The following is an 18,226-nucleotide window of genomic DNA, read 5'->3' as shown; positions in this document are numbered from 1 at the left end:
AGAGATTGAGAAATCTCTCACACTAGCTGCATCTCCTCTTGGTGATATTTATTTGTTTTTTGTTTATTAATGTAATATTAAGGTTTGCGCTTACTTTCCTTGCACCAATTCTGGACCCGGCAAGTATCTCGTTTACGCTGTCTTCTTGTTATGGTTGTGCTCCCACGCACAAGCTGAGAGAAGGGAAAGGACCTGATAGCGTGGTGGGGAAGCCGCAGGAAACTCGAGATAAAGGATTAGTTGCCGCGCAGCTGGGGGCGGTGCACGTAGTCACGAGTGCGCCACGCGAGAGAGAATGCGCCACGCGTCTGGAGGAGCAGAGCCAAGCTCCGTGGCACGACTGGCCCACCTGCATGTGCGCGCATGCTCTGGCAGCAGAGCGGGGATGCGCGCGTTCTCTGGCACCAACGCGGAGGGGTGTGTTTTCCACTAGGGAAGATAGCCAGAAACAGAAGGGTGCAGCAACACTAAAAACAAAGTAAGGGTTCTTAGTTTAATCCTTTGGCCAAAGAATTATAAGACAGCTACCACGTCAAGGTGAACCCTAATCAACAGGTCCTACACTACCTGCACGGTAAACTAACCTCAGTAGTGGAATGAGTGACTGTCCCAGTCTTCCGGAATCCAAAGGAGATGAGTAAGTGTCCCAGAGGAAGTCCAGACAGGAACAGCATGTGAAGCATAGAGTACTGGGGTAGTACTTCGCAGGACCCAGGGCAGGTAGCAACTGACTGTATTTAAAAGGCAGCGGCAGCTGTTAGCAATGAGAAAGTCAGAGAGAGGCTTACTTCCTGTCAAGACGAAGCGGGCAGGATTTTCCAGGAAGCAAGATGGCGTCGCTTGCTTCAGAACACTTGAAGACACAGAGGATCTTGACTCACAGCTAGAGGGCGGCGCACGCCACACAGAGAGACATACTCGCAGCTAGAATTCGGCGCACGCCATACAGAGAGACATCAAAGAATCTTGACTCGCAGCTAGAGGGCGGCGCACGCCATCACGTGTACGTGCCGCGACCGGGGGCGGGCCGGGCTCCATGGTACGAGTAGAGGAACCGCGGGTGCGTGAATGCTCTATAAGGAGAGCGGGAACAGATGTGGCAGGTAAGGAGGGAACACGCCACAGGTGGCGAGTTCCCCGATTCCTTACACTTCTATTACCTTGATCCAGCCTACAAGACTATCCTACACTCTAGATGCTCCCTCGCGGTTGTGGTCAGCGTTCTGTACCAATCCCTACCTCAGCCCCGCGGTTGCGCCTCGTTTGTGGTGAACTACGCGTTATACTGGCAAAGCATCACAAAGGAGGAAACCCAGCGCTTGGTGATGTCCATGCGTTCCAGACTTCAAGCAGTCATTGCCTGCAAAGGATTCTCGACAAAGTATTAAAAATGAACATTTTATTTATGATTGTGTTAATTTGTCCAATTACATTTGAGCCCCTGAAATAAGGGGACTGTGTATGAAAATGGTTGCAGTTCCTAAATGTTTCATACGATATTTTTGTTCAAACCCTTGAATTAAAGCTGAAAGGCTGCACTTCTATTGCATCTCGGTTGTTTCATTTCAAATCCATTGTGTACAGAGCTAAAATTATGAAAATTGTTTCAGTGTCCAATTATTTCCGGACCTAACTGTATAAAGGGGACTTACATTGTTATGAGGCCAGGAAATCAGTTGTCCCAGGAGACTGGGCTACAGAAATAAAAAGATCACTTGTGAGCACATTCACATGTCTTAGACAAACCTGCCTTTCACCATGATCACCTTCCATGTGTTTGTCATCACAACTCTGTTCCCAGGACATACTTGAAAACGAGAGGTAACTCTCAATGTATTACTTCCAGGTAAAACATTTTATAAATAAATGTATCAGCTGGGTACATGTACAAGATTGCATCTGCCTATCAGTGATAACCATGGAATAGCCTCATCAAGATAATGTTTACATAAGTCATATATTGCAGCGATAAAATTTAGGAATGCAGAGGTTAACATTTATAGTTCTCGTAGGAACAAAGTGCAGCATTCCTTCTAGCTAAAATGTACCATACTTGTGTAGCCCTGTCCGCCCCCCCTCTCTCTGGAAGATGTACTGCTGGCTACTGCTGTCTGTGGTGCGGTCATACCTGTGAGGGTTGAGGAGAGCTGAGTGTCTGTGGTGTTGTTGGGTAACAGTCAAAGATGATGTTTGCTAAATGCCAAACGAAAGCAGTGCATCAAAAACCACATACTGTACAAAAAGATCATATGTAAACTTTTGGCTAGATGTATGAATTAATAAAAGGTAGTTCAATAGCAAAGATGTGAAGCATCATACTCAGTGAATATTGAAGTAATTTAAATTTGATAAGTACTTAAACATTTGTTGGTATGCATTGGAACTGTTGAGAAAACAAATCTAGGATCAAAATAAAGATTTAGGTTTGTGGTGATATTCTCCTGTCACAATGGAAATATAAATCAAAGTCTTGATGAGATCATAATGTTCACAAACGGTGTTCCCATAATCAGCAGTTAGCGGGTACTCGCGGAGTATTTTTTCTTCTATGCAGAGTGAACCGCAGCGGGTGTGCTCCAATCCGGATCAGGTAGCAGACGAATGGAAGTAGGTGTCTTTGACAAAGCGCCATCCGGCGCGAATTGCGTTAGTGTTTTTTATCCTACTTATGTGCCAATAAAAAAAAAATTCAAGTTCTATTTGCCTACCCTTGGTTAGTTCGTTTACCGGTTGTGCACTGCCACCTACTTTCATTAGTTTGTGGGGTAATAAGACAGGCTTTCGGTGATCTTTAGAGCTTACTCAGAGTGTCAGCACCTCCAGCCATAGCGGGCTCCAGGGTTCCCGAATGCAGTCCCCACCATGGCAGACTTCAGTGTATACCCCTACCCAATAGACTGTAGACTAAGGCAGGGGTATATAAAAGGGATGCTTTATTTGGGCATCCACTGTGATTGCTATACAGCGGATGCAGGATAGATTGACATGGGTCCCAGGCCTCTGGATGATGCTTGGCCCTCGGATAATATTGAGGCCATGCTCTCAGTTCTGATCTCTCTCAGTCAGCCCAGGAGGGACTGACTGGCATGTCTCACCCCCAGCCGGGAGGAAACAGCACACACCTCCTCTCCCTTGGAGGGATGGAAGAGAACTCCCTATAATTTAGCACTTCCTCTCTGAGACACTAGAAGGGGAGGGAACAAAGGTCTGCACCATTATTGGCTATACACAGACCCTGTGTCACCACCACTCCTGCCACTCAGAGAGTTAGCATGAGGGGGGATCAATACCCCTAGGATATCCTGCCACAGCCTGTAGCTACTAAGGACCAGAGGCAGAGCAAAGCAAAGTTTATACTACAAAGAAAAAAGGTAGGTGAATCCACCATCACAGGAGTATACTTTCTGGTTAAGGGTTTGCAGAAACGTTTTGGTTATAAAACTTTTCCACGTGCTGTTAATGAATCTGAAATGATGGTGTAAAGCAAGGAAAAGGAAAGTCTGTATTCCACTACTATTCTTAATAATTGCGCCTCATAGGCAGAGTTAAGAAGACTGGGGGAGGTTTTAATGGCTGATGGTTCAAACAGGGAAGATGAAGATTAAACATAAAGGAGATATATGGTCTCAGTTTCTGCTCTCTTTAAAGTAGCAGGAACCAATATGAGCCAAAGGCAGTGACATCATTAAGAGACCTTTAAAAATCATTAGACATCTATAAGTATCTGAATAATTTTTCAAGTTAGTATGTGTCACGCTGTGCAGCCCACAGACCAGGTCAGTCCCCTGTACTCAGGTAGGATGTTGAATATACACACCGACAGTAGAGGGAGCGGGTCCGGGATGTGGTTGTAGCGTGGCCAGGCCTGGATTAAGATTTAGAATAGTCGTTGTACTTGCCGAGTTCAGGAGTATAGAGAGTTCCTGTAAGGGTCTGGGAGTCACGCCGCCCTCGGCGTGCTCCTCACTCACCTGCAGCTCCGCCGGGTCCCCCCGCGGCACGCAGGCAGCCTCTCTCCGGAACGCCAATCACAGCTCCACGTGGGCGCGCGCACGCCAAAACTCCCCTTCTACTCTTGGGCCGCCGGCTATGCTTGATCACGCGCCCGCAAGCACAGCTACACGGAGGCGCGGCCACACGGAGCCGCACCAACCCCTTAAAGCAGCGGTGCGCAAACTGGGGGGCGCGCCCCCCTGGGGGGGCGCAAGATTGTTTAGGGGGGGCGCAGGAAGCAGTGGCGATTTTGCCAGGAACAGAGGGAAAAAAGCCGTCTGCAGCTGCAATTTTTCTTTTGGCCATTAGGTGGCGCTGTGCTGCGCTGGGCTACAGTACACAGCAGCATCTCGTTGCTTCCTGCATCAGCGACATGGGGAGAGGGGGTGAGTGAGACTGGCACATGGGGGGAGTGAGACTGGGACATGGGGTGAGTGAGACTGGGACATGGGGTGAGTGAGACTGGGACATGGGGGAGTGAGACTGGCACATGGGGGAGTGAGACTGGGACATGGGGTGAGTGAGACTGGGACATGGGGTGAGTGAGACTGGGACATGGGGGAGTGAGACTGGCACATGGGGGGAGTGAGACTGGGACATGGGGGAGTGAGACTGGCACATGGGGGGAGTGAGACTGGGACATGGGGGAGTGAGACTGGGACATGGGGGGGGTGAGACTGGGACATGGGGGAGTGAGACTGGGACATGGGGGGGGTGAGACTGGGACATGGGGGGGAGTGAGACTGGGACATGGGGGGGAGTGAGACTGGGACATGGGGGGGAGTGAGACTGGCACATGGGGGGGGAGTGAGACTGGCACATGGGGGGGAGTGAGACTGGCACATGGGGGGGGAGTGAGACTGGCACATGGGGGGGAGTGAGACTGGCACATGGGGGGGGAGTGAGACTGGCACATGGGGGGGGAGTGAGACTGGCACATGGGGGGGAGTGAGACTGGGACATGGGGGGGGAGTGAGACTGGGACATGGGGGGGAGTGAGACTGGCACATGGGGGGGAGTGAGACTGGGACATGGGGGGGGAGTGAGACTGACACATGGGGGGGGAGTGAGACTGGCACTTGGGGGGGGAGTGAGACTGGCACATGGGGGGGGAGTGAGACTGGCACATGGGGGGGAGTGAGACTGGGACATGGGGGGGGGTGAGACTGGGACATGGGGGGGGGAGTGAGACTGGGACATGGGGGGGGGGGTGAGACTGGGACATGGGGGGGGGGGTGAGACTGGCACATGGGGGGGGAGTGAGACTGGCACATGGGGGGGGAGTGAGACTGGCACATGGGGGGGGGAGTGAGACTGGCACATGGGGGGGAGTGAGACTGGCACATGGGGGGGGAGTGAGACTGGGACATGGGGGGGGGAGTGAGACTGGGACATGGGGGGGGGTGAGACTGGGACATGGGGGGGGGTGAGACTGGCACATGGGGGGGAGTGAGACTGGCACATGGGGGGGGAGTGAGACTGGCACATGGGGGGGAGTGAGACTGGCACATGGGGGGGAGTGAGACTGGCACATGGGGGGGGAGTGAGACTGGCACATGGGGGGGGAGTGAGACTGGCACATGGGGGGGAGTGAGACTGGGACATGGGGGGGAGTGAGACAGGGACATGGGGGGGGGAGTGAGACTGGGACATGGGGGGGGAGTGAGACTGGGACATGGGGGGGGAGTGAGACTGGGACATGGGGGGGGAGTGAGACTGGGACATGGGGGGGAGTGAGACTGGGACATGGTGGGGAGTGAGACTGGGACATGGGGGGGGAGTGAGACTGGGACATGGGGGGGGGAGTGAGACTGGGACATGGGGGGGAGTGAGACTAGGACATGGGGCGGGAGTGAGACTGGGACATGGGGGGGGGGGGACTGGGACATGTGGGGGGAGTGAGACTGGGACATGGGGGGGGGGAGTGAGACTGGGACATGGGGGGAGTGAGATTGGGACATGGGGGGGAGTGAGACTGGGACATGGGGGGGTGGGAGAGTGAGACTGGGACATGGGGGAGTGAGTGTGAGACTGGGACATGGGGGAGTGAGTGTGAGACTGAGGCATGGGGAGGGTGTGAGTGACATGAGGGGGGTGAGAGTGTGAGATGGGGAGGGGGGTGAGAGTGAGTGTGACATGGGGAGGGGGGGTGAAAGAGCTACATGGGGATGGGGATGAGAGAGACATTGGTGGGAGGGAGGGAGACACTGGCAGGAGGGAGAGAGACACACAATGGCTGGAGGGAGAGTGTGAGAGAGACACCGGGTGGAGGGAGAAACAATAGCTGGTTGGAGAGTGCAAGAGAGACACTGGGGGGAGGGAGAGGCAATGGCTGGAAGGAGAGTGAGAGACAATGGAGGGAGGGAGACACTAGGGGGAGGGAGAAAGAGAGAGAGACACACAGGGGGAGGGAAAGAGAGTGGGGGGAGACACTGAGGGGAGGGATAGAGAGGGACTGGAGGGGGAGTGTGAAATACAGGGAGTTGGACAGACTGGAAGAGGAGTGTGAGACTGGAAGAGGGGAGAGAGTGAGAGACAATGGGGGGAGGGAGAAAGAGACACACACTGGGGGGAGGGAAATAGAGTGGGGGGAGGGGGAGACACTGAGGGGAGGAATAGAGAGGGACTGGAGGTGGAGTGAGAAATACAGGGAGAGACTGGAAGAGGTTAGAGAGGTCCTGAGGTGTTCTAATGTGGCGGGAAGAGAGAGATTAATAATACAACAGAAATGGGAACGCTATTAGACAAATATTATAATATTTATTTTTAAGTTTTGTAATTTGTGCTATAAATACTTTTTTTGTAGACGCGTGGCGGGGGCGTTACAAAGCTGGTTCGCACTGACGTCATGCACTGCACATGCACTGACGTCATGTGATTTTGATTACATCAGGCAGGGGGGGCCCGAGAAATTTCATGGATGAAAAGGGGGGCTCGGCATAAAAAGTTTGCTCACCCCTGCCTTAAAGGCACAGCACCTCAAACCATTGCTGCAATCAAATGCAGTCTGACTACTGGGCTTTATGGCTCCTCCCCTGGAACTCATGCTGGACCTCTCCCTGCCATAGCCTGGCCCTTCCACACACCCCCACCTTGCTGCACTGCCATTGGACCCTCTCTCCTATATATACCTTACAGTGTCACTGACTCGGCTGAGCATAGAACCAGTTGTTCTCATCACTCTCTGCCTCCCTAGTCCTGTCTTGTCCTGTCTTGTTTTGCAGTCTTCCTCGTGTACCGAACCGGCTTCCGCTACGTCTACCCGCACCTCTGGCATTCCGAACTCGGCATACGGCAACACGACTCTCCGCACCTCTGGCTTCCCGATCCTGGCAAACGGTAAACGATTACGTCCTTCTCTCTAACCCCGGACTTGGCAAACAGCACCCTCTACCATCCGTACCTCTCCTGCCCCGATCCGTACTCCCAGACCACTCTACTCTCAAGACGTGTCCTCGTGGCTGTGGGTGGCGTTATATCCTATCCCACCTCAGCACCGCGGTCCCGTCTCGTTTGTGGTGAGCACGCCCTGACATTATGCTCAGCCCTACAAACATGGACCCCGCTGAGGTGGAGCGCACTTTAAATGCCCATACAAATCTCTTCACCAGGCTAGAGACTTATCTGGAACAAGCTGATAAGCGAATGGATACGTTACAGCAAAGCCTTCATTCCCTTACTGTTCAAGTCCGAGCTCTCAGTCGGCAACCTTCACCCGTGGCTTCCACAGCTTCCGCAACCGCCTTTCCAGCACCTCCATTTGCTTTGGAACCTCGTATTCCGGCCCACAAACACTATGCCGGGGATCCCCAAGGATGTAGGGGCTTCCTTAACCAATGCCTCATCCAATTTCGACTCTCGCCCTCTCGTTTTGTCTCTTCTGTCTCCAGGGTCGGCTATATCGTGGCTCTTCTCATCAACGAGGCGCTGGCATGGGCTTCTCCCATCTGGGAACAACAAGGTCCTCTCACACAGGACATCGATCTCTTCGTCGAGGAGTTCCGAAGAGTCTTCGACACCCCTGCACGGCAATTAACGGCAGCATCTTCTCTTCATCACATAACCCAGGGAGATCGACCCGTCGCCCGGTATGCTGTGGAGTTCCGCACACTTGCTGCTGAGACGGGATGGAATAATGAAGCACTATCTTCAGCGTTTTGGCAAGGTCTGTCTGAATCCCTAAAGGATGAGCTCGCAGCGCGGGAACGTCCCACTGACCTAGAGGATTTGATCAGTCTGTGTGTTCGAGTGGACCAGCGTCTACAGGAGCGGAGAAATGAACGTTCTCGTTACCGTCAACGGGTCTCAAGGCATCTTGCTCCATCGTTCATGGCTCCTACACCCCCTTCCGGGGACGTCCCGGAACCAATGCAGTTGGGAGGTAACAAGCTGTCTGCTGCTGAAAAACAACATCGGCGCAATGCCGGTCTCTGCATGTACTGTGGCAATTCCAGTCACATATTACCCCAGTGTTCCCACAAGCCGGGAAACGCCAACTCCCAATGAAATCCCGGAGAGTTTCGTTGGGAATACTGACACTTTCTCCCATCATCAAAGACGTACTTCCCACCAGGATAATGTTGCCAATAACACTGTCTGGAGGCAATTTCATCGATGAGACTTTTGCTAGACGGAACAATATTCCATTTATCAGTAAGAAGACGCCAGTAGGTCTGGAGGCCATTGACGGTCGACCTCTACAGCCGGCATTCATCACGCTACAGACGGTGCCTCTTCTACTGCAGTTCATCGACGTTCATACGGAGATCATTACACTCGATGTTATCCACACTCCCTCTGTTGAGCTGATTTTGGGTCTTCCTTGGCTTCAACTCCATAATCCTCGCATCGACTGGACGGATCAGGAACCCATCCAGTGGAGTGCTCCTTGTGCCAAGACATGTACCAGGATTTTCCAGAAGATTGGTGGGTTGACTACCCTGCCAGAGAAGGTCGACTCCCTACCTTCTGTGTACTGGGAATTCCGTGATGTGTTCGACAGAGCACGTTCCGAGGTTCTACCTCCGCACCATTCTTTCGACTGTCCTATTGACCTACTACCCGGGGCACCTCTTCCCATAGGATGATCCTATCCTCTCTCTCTCCCAGAGACTAAAGCCATGAACACTTACATTGCAGAGAATTTAGAGAGGGGTTTCATTCGAAAGTCTTCCTCTCCAGTCGGAGCAGGCTTCTTTTTTGTCAAAAAGAAGGACGGTTCTCTTCGTCCATGCATAGACTACCGGGGTTTGAATAACATCACACGCAAGAACCGCTACCCACTGCCCTTGATACCGGAACTCTTCGACCGTCTCCAGGGAGCAACTATCTTTTCTAAATTGGATTTAAGATGTGCCTACAATTTAGTAAGGATACGTGAGGGGGACGAATGGAAGACTGCTTTTAACACCCATGACGGCCACTACGAATACCTGGTCATGCCGTTCGGTCTGTGCAACGCACCAGCAGTTTTCCAGGATTTCGTCAATGAGATTTTTCGGGACATTCTTAACATATTTTTTATCGTCTACCTAGATGACATCCTAATCTTTTCTAAATCCCCTGAAGAACACATCAAACACATTCAACAAGTGCTGTTACGCCTCTGGGAGAACCATCTCTTTGCGAAATTGGAGAAATGTCAGTTCCATCTCAAGTCGGTGGCTTTTTTGGGATACGTTATCTCTGACTCCGGATTCAATATGGATCCAGAGAAACTTAAGGCTATTTTGGACTGGCCCCGTCCGACCACTCTCAAAGCCGTGCAACGCTTTCTAGGTTTTGCAAACTATTATCGACGCTTCATTCGCAATTTTTCTTCTACGGTATCTCCCATAACTGCTCTCACGAAGAAGGGTGCAGATCCTTCATCATGGTCTGAGACCGCCATATGGGCATTTAATCTTCTGAAAAAGGCTTTTGTGTCTGCCCCTATCCTCACCCACCCAGATCCTAAACTTCCATTTACCTTGGAGGTAGATGCCTCTGACATCGGGGCTGGGGCTGTCTTATCCCAAAGGACCTCTCCCTTAGCCAGACTACACCCATGTGCCTTCTTCTCGAAGAAATTTTCGTCCGCAGAACGGAATTACGATGTCGGGAACCGGGAACTTTTGGCGATCAAGTTGGAATTAGAAGAGTGGAAACACTTCTTAGAGGGTACGGAGACACCTATAACCATACTCACAGACCATAAGAACCTTCTCTACTTAGAAGGGGCACGTTGTTTGAGCTCTCGACAAGCCCGCTGGGCACTATTTTTTTCACGATTCAATTTTCTTATCTCCTTTATTCCTGGCTCCAAAAATCTAAAGGCGGACGCTCTGTCTCGACAGTTCCTGGCAGAGGACAAGTCTGAAGAACAGCTAGAGACGATTATTCCCTCTAGATGTATTCTGTCCGCCAACTCCTTTGATATTTTGGACAAGATTCGATCCGAGCAATCACAAGCTCCGAGGGGGCTCAAGGTCCCGGATGGAAGACTCTACACGGTACCCCAACACCGCAAAGGGGTTCTCGAGTGGTGCCATTCCTCTAAATCAGCAGGACATCCAGGGATACGGAAAACCAACGACCTTGTTCAACGTACCTTCTGGTGGCAAGAGAGGGCTAAGGATGTGGAGGAGTTTGTTAAAGCGTGTGGCACGTGCGCTCGCAACAAAGTACCCCGGGTTAAACCAGCAGGCCTTCTTCTTCCCTGACCCATTCCAGACCGTCCCTGGAACCATATTTCTATGGACTTCATTGTAGAGCTCCCAGACTCCAAAGGAAAGAATACGATTCTTGTGGTAATTGATCGTTTTTCCAAACAGACTCACCTTGTCCCCTTGAGGGGTCTTCCAAATTCCTCCAGGCTTGCGGATGTTTTCATCCAGGAGATTTTTCGTCTTCACGGAGTGCCTTCAACCATCGTCTCTGATCGTGGGTCCCAATTTGTGTCAAGATTCTGGCGAGCCTTTTCCCGAAAATTGGGTATTTTACTTCAATTCTCCTCGGGATACCACCCACAGACCAATGGGCAGACGGAGAGGCCCAACCAAAACCTGGAACAATACCTTCTGTGTTTCATAACCGATACACAGGATGATTGGGTGGATCTGCTTCCTTGGGCTGAGTTTGCTCTTAACTCCCTTCGCAATGACTCCACTCAAGAATCTCCCTTCTTCATAAATTGTGGCTTTCATCCTTCCCGCCTACCCTTCTCCCCTCTATCCTCAGGAGTACCAGCGGTTGACAAGCGCATCTCCCGGCTGAAAGACTTATGGACGAGGATTCAGGAGAACTTAAAGGTGGCTACAGGGAGACAGAAACTCCAGGCAGACCGTCTTCGACGCCCGGTTCCGGAATTCGTCCCAGGAGACAGGGTTTGGCTTTCTTCCAGGAATATCCGACTAAAGGTTCCTACCATGAAGCTAGCACCTAAGTTCCTCGGTCCCTTTCCTGTGGTCAGGAGGATTAATCCTGTGGCTTATCGCCTACGCCTTCCACCCTCGATGAAGATTCCTTCAGTCTTTCATGTATCGTTGCTTAAACCAGCATTCCAGAGTCCTCGCTTTTCTAAGACCACGTCTCCTCCACTTCCTCTTCTGATCCAAGGTTAACAGGAGTACGAGGTTCAGTCTATCCTGGATTCTAGGATTTCCAGAGGAGGAGTACAATACCTGGTCCACTGGAGGGGGTTTGGACCAGAGGAACGTTCCTGGATTCCCCACCGGGATCTCCTCGCGCCTCGACTCGTCCAGGCTTTCCATCGTAAGAATCCCTCCAAGCCATGTCATGGATGCCCGGAGATCGCCCCTGAAGGGGGGGGGGTACTGTAAGGGTCTGGGAGTCACGCCGCCCTCGGCGTGCTCCTCACTCACCTGCAGCTCCGCCGGGTCCCCCCGCGGCACGCAGGCAGCCTCTCTCCGGAACGCCAATCACAGCTCCACGTGGGCGCGCGCGCACGCCAAAACTCCCCTTCTGCTCTTGGGCCGCCGGCTACGCTCGGTCACGCGCCCGCAAGCACAGCTACACGGAGGCGCGGCCACACGGAGCCGCACCAACCCCTTAAAGGCACAGCACCTCAAACCATTGCTGCAATCAAATGCAGTCTGACTACTGGGCTTTATGGCTCCTCCCCTGGGACTCATGCTGGACCTATCCCTGCCATAGCCTGGCCCTTCCACACACCCCCACCTTGCTGTGCTGCCATTGGACCCTCTCTCCTATATATACCTTACAGTGTCACTGACTCATTGGCTGAGAATAGAACCAGTTGTTCTCATCACTCTCTGCCTCCCTAGTCCTGTCTTGTCCTGTCTTGTTTTGCAGTCTTCCTCGTGTACCGAACCGGCTTCCGCTACGTCTACCCGCACCTCTGGCATTCCGAACTCGGCATACGAATAGATTTAATTAATATTAACACTTGTAGTGCCACAAAACATAGTCACTACATCATGGGATCTGGCACTCAAGGGGCTACTTCATGCCCGGGAGGTTATCTCCCCCCAGCTTAGATTGTGTTCTGTGTTCCCATTGCAGTACGCGGTCTGCCCTGTAGGGAAACAGCAGAGGACTCTTCCTGTTTTGGGGATAATGGCTGCCATGGTCATGTGACCACACTTTGAAGGGGGGCATTGGCACTCGAGTACTGTGGCCCCTCCGGCACTGAAAGGGTTAAATCACAAGTGACAGAACACTGTTAAATCACCATTAATTTGACTTTGTCCAGCATAGGCACTGGTTATGAGAATTAATTACAGCACTGGAGCTTGTCACCATAGGAATATGTGTACTCTCATTGTTGCATGCTCCATTTTCAGTAAGATGAGTTTTAGTGATTAGTAAGAATATGAGTTGCCAAAATAATAGCACAGAAAGGGACATAACATACAAACCAGATTATCCCTTGACACAGTGTTTCAAATGTATTTTACAAAATCTATATTAACAACATTCAACCTAGTCTAACATGAGAACAGGAAGGACCCTTCTGATCACAGATTAGTTGTGAGCAAGTCAAAATATGTTTGTAGTCTTTGAAAGTCACTGGAGGGGTAACCTACAAAGATTCACGTTGGTGGTATCACTCCGCTAACCACAGTGCACTGTATTCTACAAGGCCCATTCTAGAGCCTTGAACATTTAGCTTAATTTCGGGAACAGTGTTTTTTCAAACGGGCTTCCCCGGGCATCCCTCAAGGATTCCCTGCAATTTTCAGGTTGTCTGAAAATTGTACCAAATACAGAAGAATTTATAATGCATCTTATCTCAGACGCGCTATTAGAGAGGGTTGGGGTTCCTTACAATGCATGTGATCTCAGACGCGCTATTAGAGAGGGTTGGGGTTCCTTACAATGCATCTGATCTCAGACGCGCTATTAGAGAGGGTTGGGGTTCCTTACAATGCATCTGATCTCAGACGCGCGATTAGAAAGGGTTGTTGGTTTCTTAGGCTGAGTCCATACAGCCTTCGCCCGCGTGGAGGTGTGTGCGTCCAAGATGTCACCCGCGTGAAGTGGGTGCGTTTTTCGGACATGCTAGACATGCCATCGTGGGGCGTGTCAGTGACATCACAGAGCTGGTTCGCCCTCATTGGGTGAACCACTCACATGACATGCCTGTCGCGCCGAGAAATCAGTTTCAACTGATTCCTCGCGCAACGCGCCCCCTCCTGCTGTCACCCGTGCAGTCTATGGGCGCGATCAATGCCTTAAGGCAATGTGATCGCGCCACATGCGGACACCTCTGCGCGGTCTGCGGCAGTATGGACTCAGCCTTACAATGCATCTGATCTCAGCCGCACTATTAGAGAGGGTTGGGGTTCCTTACAATACATCTGATCTCAGACGCACTATTAGAGAGGGTTGGGGTTCCTTACAATACATCTGATCTCAGACGCGCTATTAGAGAGGGTTGGGGTTCCTTACAATGCATGTGATCTCAGACGCGCTATTAGAGAGGGTTGGGGTTCCTTACAATGCATGTGATCTCAGACGCGCTATAAGAGAGGGTTGAGGTACCTTACAATGCATCTGATCTCAGATGCACTAATGGAGAGAATTGGAGTTCCTTACAATGCACCTGGTCTGAGACGCGCTATTAGAGAGGGTTGGGGATCCCTACAACACATCTGATCTCAAACGCGCTATTAGAGAGGGTTGGGGGTTCCTTACAATGCATCTGGTCTGAGACGTGTTATTAGAGAGGGTTGGGGATCCCTACAATACATCTGATCTCAGATGCGCTATTAGAGAGGGTTGGGGTTCGTTAAAATGCATCTGATCTAAGACGCGCTATTAGAGAAGGTTGGGTATCTGCAGAATTTCACAATATAATTATAGGGTTCCTCAACCAAAAAAAAAGTTAAAAAACACTGTTCAATAATCTAATAACCTACAGTTGTATCATAGTAGCTGAGCAATGTATGAAGCTTTGAAATAGCTCTTTAGATAGCAACCAGTTAGATACAGACTGTAACCAAAACCAAAATCTCCATTTGAACATTTTCCCTATATGATTGCTGGCTTCGGATCTTCCAATTTTGTCACATAAACAGCGTATAAAAACAGTAAGAAGTGTGTTTGTAAGGGGTGCACGTTGGATTAGCTTCTCTGAAACAATGCAGTTGAGAGCTATGTATTTCTTTGATGTCAGAGTCATAGTGACCATCTCCCTGTGTGTATCAGGGAGAACGCCCAAATACTCAGCTTACAGACCATCATGTTTAAAAGAAGATATTTCTGCGTTTTAGTCTCAAATCTCCATTATAGTGGCTTTTATATGTTCGCTAGTTTGTTTTGAGTGGTGCAAAATACTTTTCCAGGGCAATGCATGAGAGGCCTGAATAGCACAGTTCTTGTTCAGCTCCCCCCGAGCTCTCCCTATACTGTAGCTGTAACTTTGTTGTTCTCTCTTCCCTCTATTAACCTGCCCTTCTCAGTGCAATGTAGGACATTTGGCATTATTTCATCACAGTATGACCCGTAATGAAACCAATACACCGTGTAATGTGCTTATGCAGCGTGTGTTGTGCTGACTGGACGTTCTGGATCTGAATGTGGGAAGCTGATAAACAAACACTACGGTTGCTCTGCTATAGAGGCTGTGTTTGGGCAGATTGTGCACTTTCAGTTGGTGCTAACCCCACAGCACAATACCCAAGACACATTTTAAAAATACACAAGTTGATTTTATGAAAAAAATATATCCTTGCAGCAATCAACCTTCCAGACATAAGTGTCCATCGCAGGGGCGCACCCAGAAATTCATAGGGGGGGGGGGGGAGGGTGCAAAGTGTTTACCTGCGGCCCACGTTGCTGCGTCACATGATGGCACGTTGTCATGGCAACATATCACATCACCATGACGACACAGTATCACATGACGTCTGAGGAGGGCTGCTCTCTCCCATGACAATCAGTTTAATTGCGGTGGGGAAGAGTGTGGGGCCTCTGTAACCTCGAGTAAATATATGAAAGTCTTGGGGGTTGCAAATTTACCCTTCCACCCCCCCCCCCCCCCCATCATCCCTCCCCTGTTGCATTGCCAGTCAATCGGGTCTGAGGACATTCTCATTGAGAATTATATTTTCAACCACTTGGCTATGGTGGCCTCTCTGGCAGCATACGGTGGGTGTTAATAGCACAATGTGCTGAATGCCTACAACAAACACATCACAAGCTGCTATAGCAGCAGGAAGCATTAAAACTGCAATCCCCGTCAGGTGCCTATAGAAGTTTAATATAATGTTAGTATCTTCCCTCTGCACGTCTCCTGCTCTTTAAAAATATATATACTGTATGTTTATATATGTAAATCTCTAGATGCTAATGTTACAATGGTAACCTTTAGAATACAGTGGGCTGTGGGGAGAGCTGCATTTTAACCTCCCAGACAATATTTCTCCTGAATGGAGCATCAGATTTTAAGAATAAAAACAGTGTTGCAAGAAGAAATCTCTTAGAAGCTAAACACAAATAAAATGTTGATTATTGTGGCTTGCAGCTTTAAAACAGACCCTCAAGCAGTACTGGTTAACTCTACATTATTTAAGGAGACTTCCACATCTCCCATTTTTGCTAATTAAATCTGTCTGCTAAGAAATTACAAATGTTGGACAGCATGTCTTTAGACATATTGTTGAGGAGATGTTGTGCTGCTGTGAGCTCATTGTGTGGGAACACTGGCTGCCTCTCACTTCTGCCATTACACCCTCTGCCTCTTTCTAACAATAATACACAATACCGTACAGCGGTGCTATCTGCAAGAGCTGATCATTGGCTGCCACTCCCAGCACCGCCCCTTTGGCTTGTGCTGCTGATCCAAGCTGTTGGTGTTTATGCAGAGAGGCTGCTTTCATTCTGCAGCTGAAATAGAACCCACTGGCTGATTGCTGCAAGGATCCCATCACATTCACTTTGCATTGGCAATGCACACAAGAGGTCATGGAGTACCAGTGAGTATGATGTACTTCTTTCCAGTAGAAACTAAAGGTGCATTGGTCTGGGCTTCATTGTTATTTGCCTAAGCATTCACAGGAGAGTGATGAGCAGCTGTTACTGTATTGTTTCCTATTTATTATGCCCTAAATTATATTCTCAGTGTGAGAGGGGGGAACTTTCATTTGGGCTGTTTAGAAATGATCTAAATTTTTCAGATCATTGCATCTAATTAGCTCAGCAGTTGGGTAGTACTGCAGATGTTATTATTGCTAGGTAGTAGTGCAGCTATGAGTACTGTTAGTACTGCATTCACAAACAAAGTGGTACAAATGCTAAACTTAAAGCACATTTCTTGAAATTCTCATTTTGTTTAGTGCAAGTTACTATTAATACTTAATTTTTTTTCAGAAACAAAATGTATTGCAGAGGGAGCATTCACATCCGGTACTCATAATATATTCAATTTAGGAATGTGGTCCCCCCCCCCACACCAGTGTTGAAGGGTAACTTCCTGTAGGAAGACCCCCAGGGTTTATTTATTTATCAAATGTTTTACCAGGAAGTAATACGTTGAGAGTTACCTCTCGTTTTCAAGTATGTTCTGGGCACAGTTATAATGACACATGGTTACAAATACATTGTTACATTATGTGAACAGGATCATACATTATATACAATTTATATTATAGGGTCACATGTAGTGGGCCCTCCAACTTATATTTAAATGCATTAATAACAATAAAATGTACTTGAATACATCTTGGAATGCACGTTGCTAACCACATTTCACTTGGTAGGGCAACTTTTGTGTTGTGTCCCTCTGCAACAACTGCAATAGTTCAGATGTGTTGGCTCGGAATAATTTGTACTGCCAGATACAAGTTGGCTTAAAGTGGTGACGTTGTTTTATTCACTAACAAATAATATGTGTGTGCTGAAGTGCAAGCGAGACAAAATGTGCACAAACGCCATTCAATAAAGCATGCTGAAATGGCAGCCCCTGTTTGGGTGAAGCAAATGAATCCGTATATTAAATGGGTCTTGCACTTTTTTTCATAATTTATAATCCTTGAGGTATACAATTTAAAAACCAGTTGGCGTTCTCACTTTTTTTAAAACCTTGGACTGGAGTCAATTTACTTTTGGAAATCTTCAGTAAGATACCATTTTCAGAACAAGCTAACGGCATATAGTACTCTTTATTCACACCCACCTGGGGGATGTTAGCCGCAGCGGGAACAGCGCAGGTAGAGTCCATAGATCCAAAAAGAGATTGACGCAGTGCACAGCCAAACGGACACGGTTTTAAGTCAATAAAAAAAAAATCTATTGTGCCATGAATAAAAAGGAGGCACAAAAGCCCTAGCAAGCCTGGTAAATCAAGCATTCTGGAAGCAAATCAGTAAGTTTCTTCAATTGTTGCATTAATCAATCCATATTATGTGTGTTTTAAGAGCACCCTGGGGGAAATAAAATGTCTTTTTAAACAACTTAATATAATTTGATTTCTTAGAAATATTCAATTGCCTATTTGCATCTTGTGTAAACACAAGTCAGTTTCTATGTCAGCGTTTTTCAACAGGGGTTCCCAGGGCATCCCTACGGGATTCCCTGCAATTTTCAGGTCATTTGAAAATTGTACCAAACACAGCAGAATTTACAATGAATTTGATCTCAGACGTGCTATTAAGGAGGGTTGGGGTTCCTTACAATGCACCTGATCTCGGACGTGCTATTAGAGAGGGTTGGGGTTCTGCAGCATTTCACAATATAATTATAGGGTTCCGAGAGAGAGATATTCCTCAGA

The 18,226-nt window shown here is 49.1% G+C and overlaps 1 protein-coding gene across 3 annotated transcripts in view; it reads left to right on the top strand.

Moving 5' to 3' along the window:
* The window catches only part of TRIM2 (tripartite motif containing 2), a 173,378-nt gene that overhangs the window by 87,662 nt on the left and 67,490 nt on the right, over window positions 1–18,226 (top strand). For 2 of the 3 annotated variants that reach the window (XM_075613209.1, XM_075613172.1), the window contains exon 1: window positions 16,282–16,433. The exons of the other annotated variant lie outside the window; for it this stretch is intronic. The gene's annotated coding sequence lies outside the window, so the exon portion shown is untranslated. Of the gene's footprint in view, window positions 1–16,281; window positions 16,434–18,226 lie in introns of those variants that run through there. 3 annotated transcript variants of the gene reach the window in all.

Source organism: Ascaphus truei, chromosome 1 (genome assembly GCF_040206685.1).
Source record: "Ascaphus truei isolate aAscTru1 chromosome 1, aAscTru1.hap1, whole genome shotgun sequence".
NCBI lineage: Eukaryota > Metazoa > Chordata > Amphibia > Anura > Ascaphidae > Ascaphus > Ascaphus truei.
Note: the sequence above shows the minus strand (reverse complement) of the source record. Positions and strands in the feature narration are given on the sequence as shown.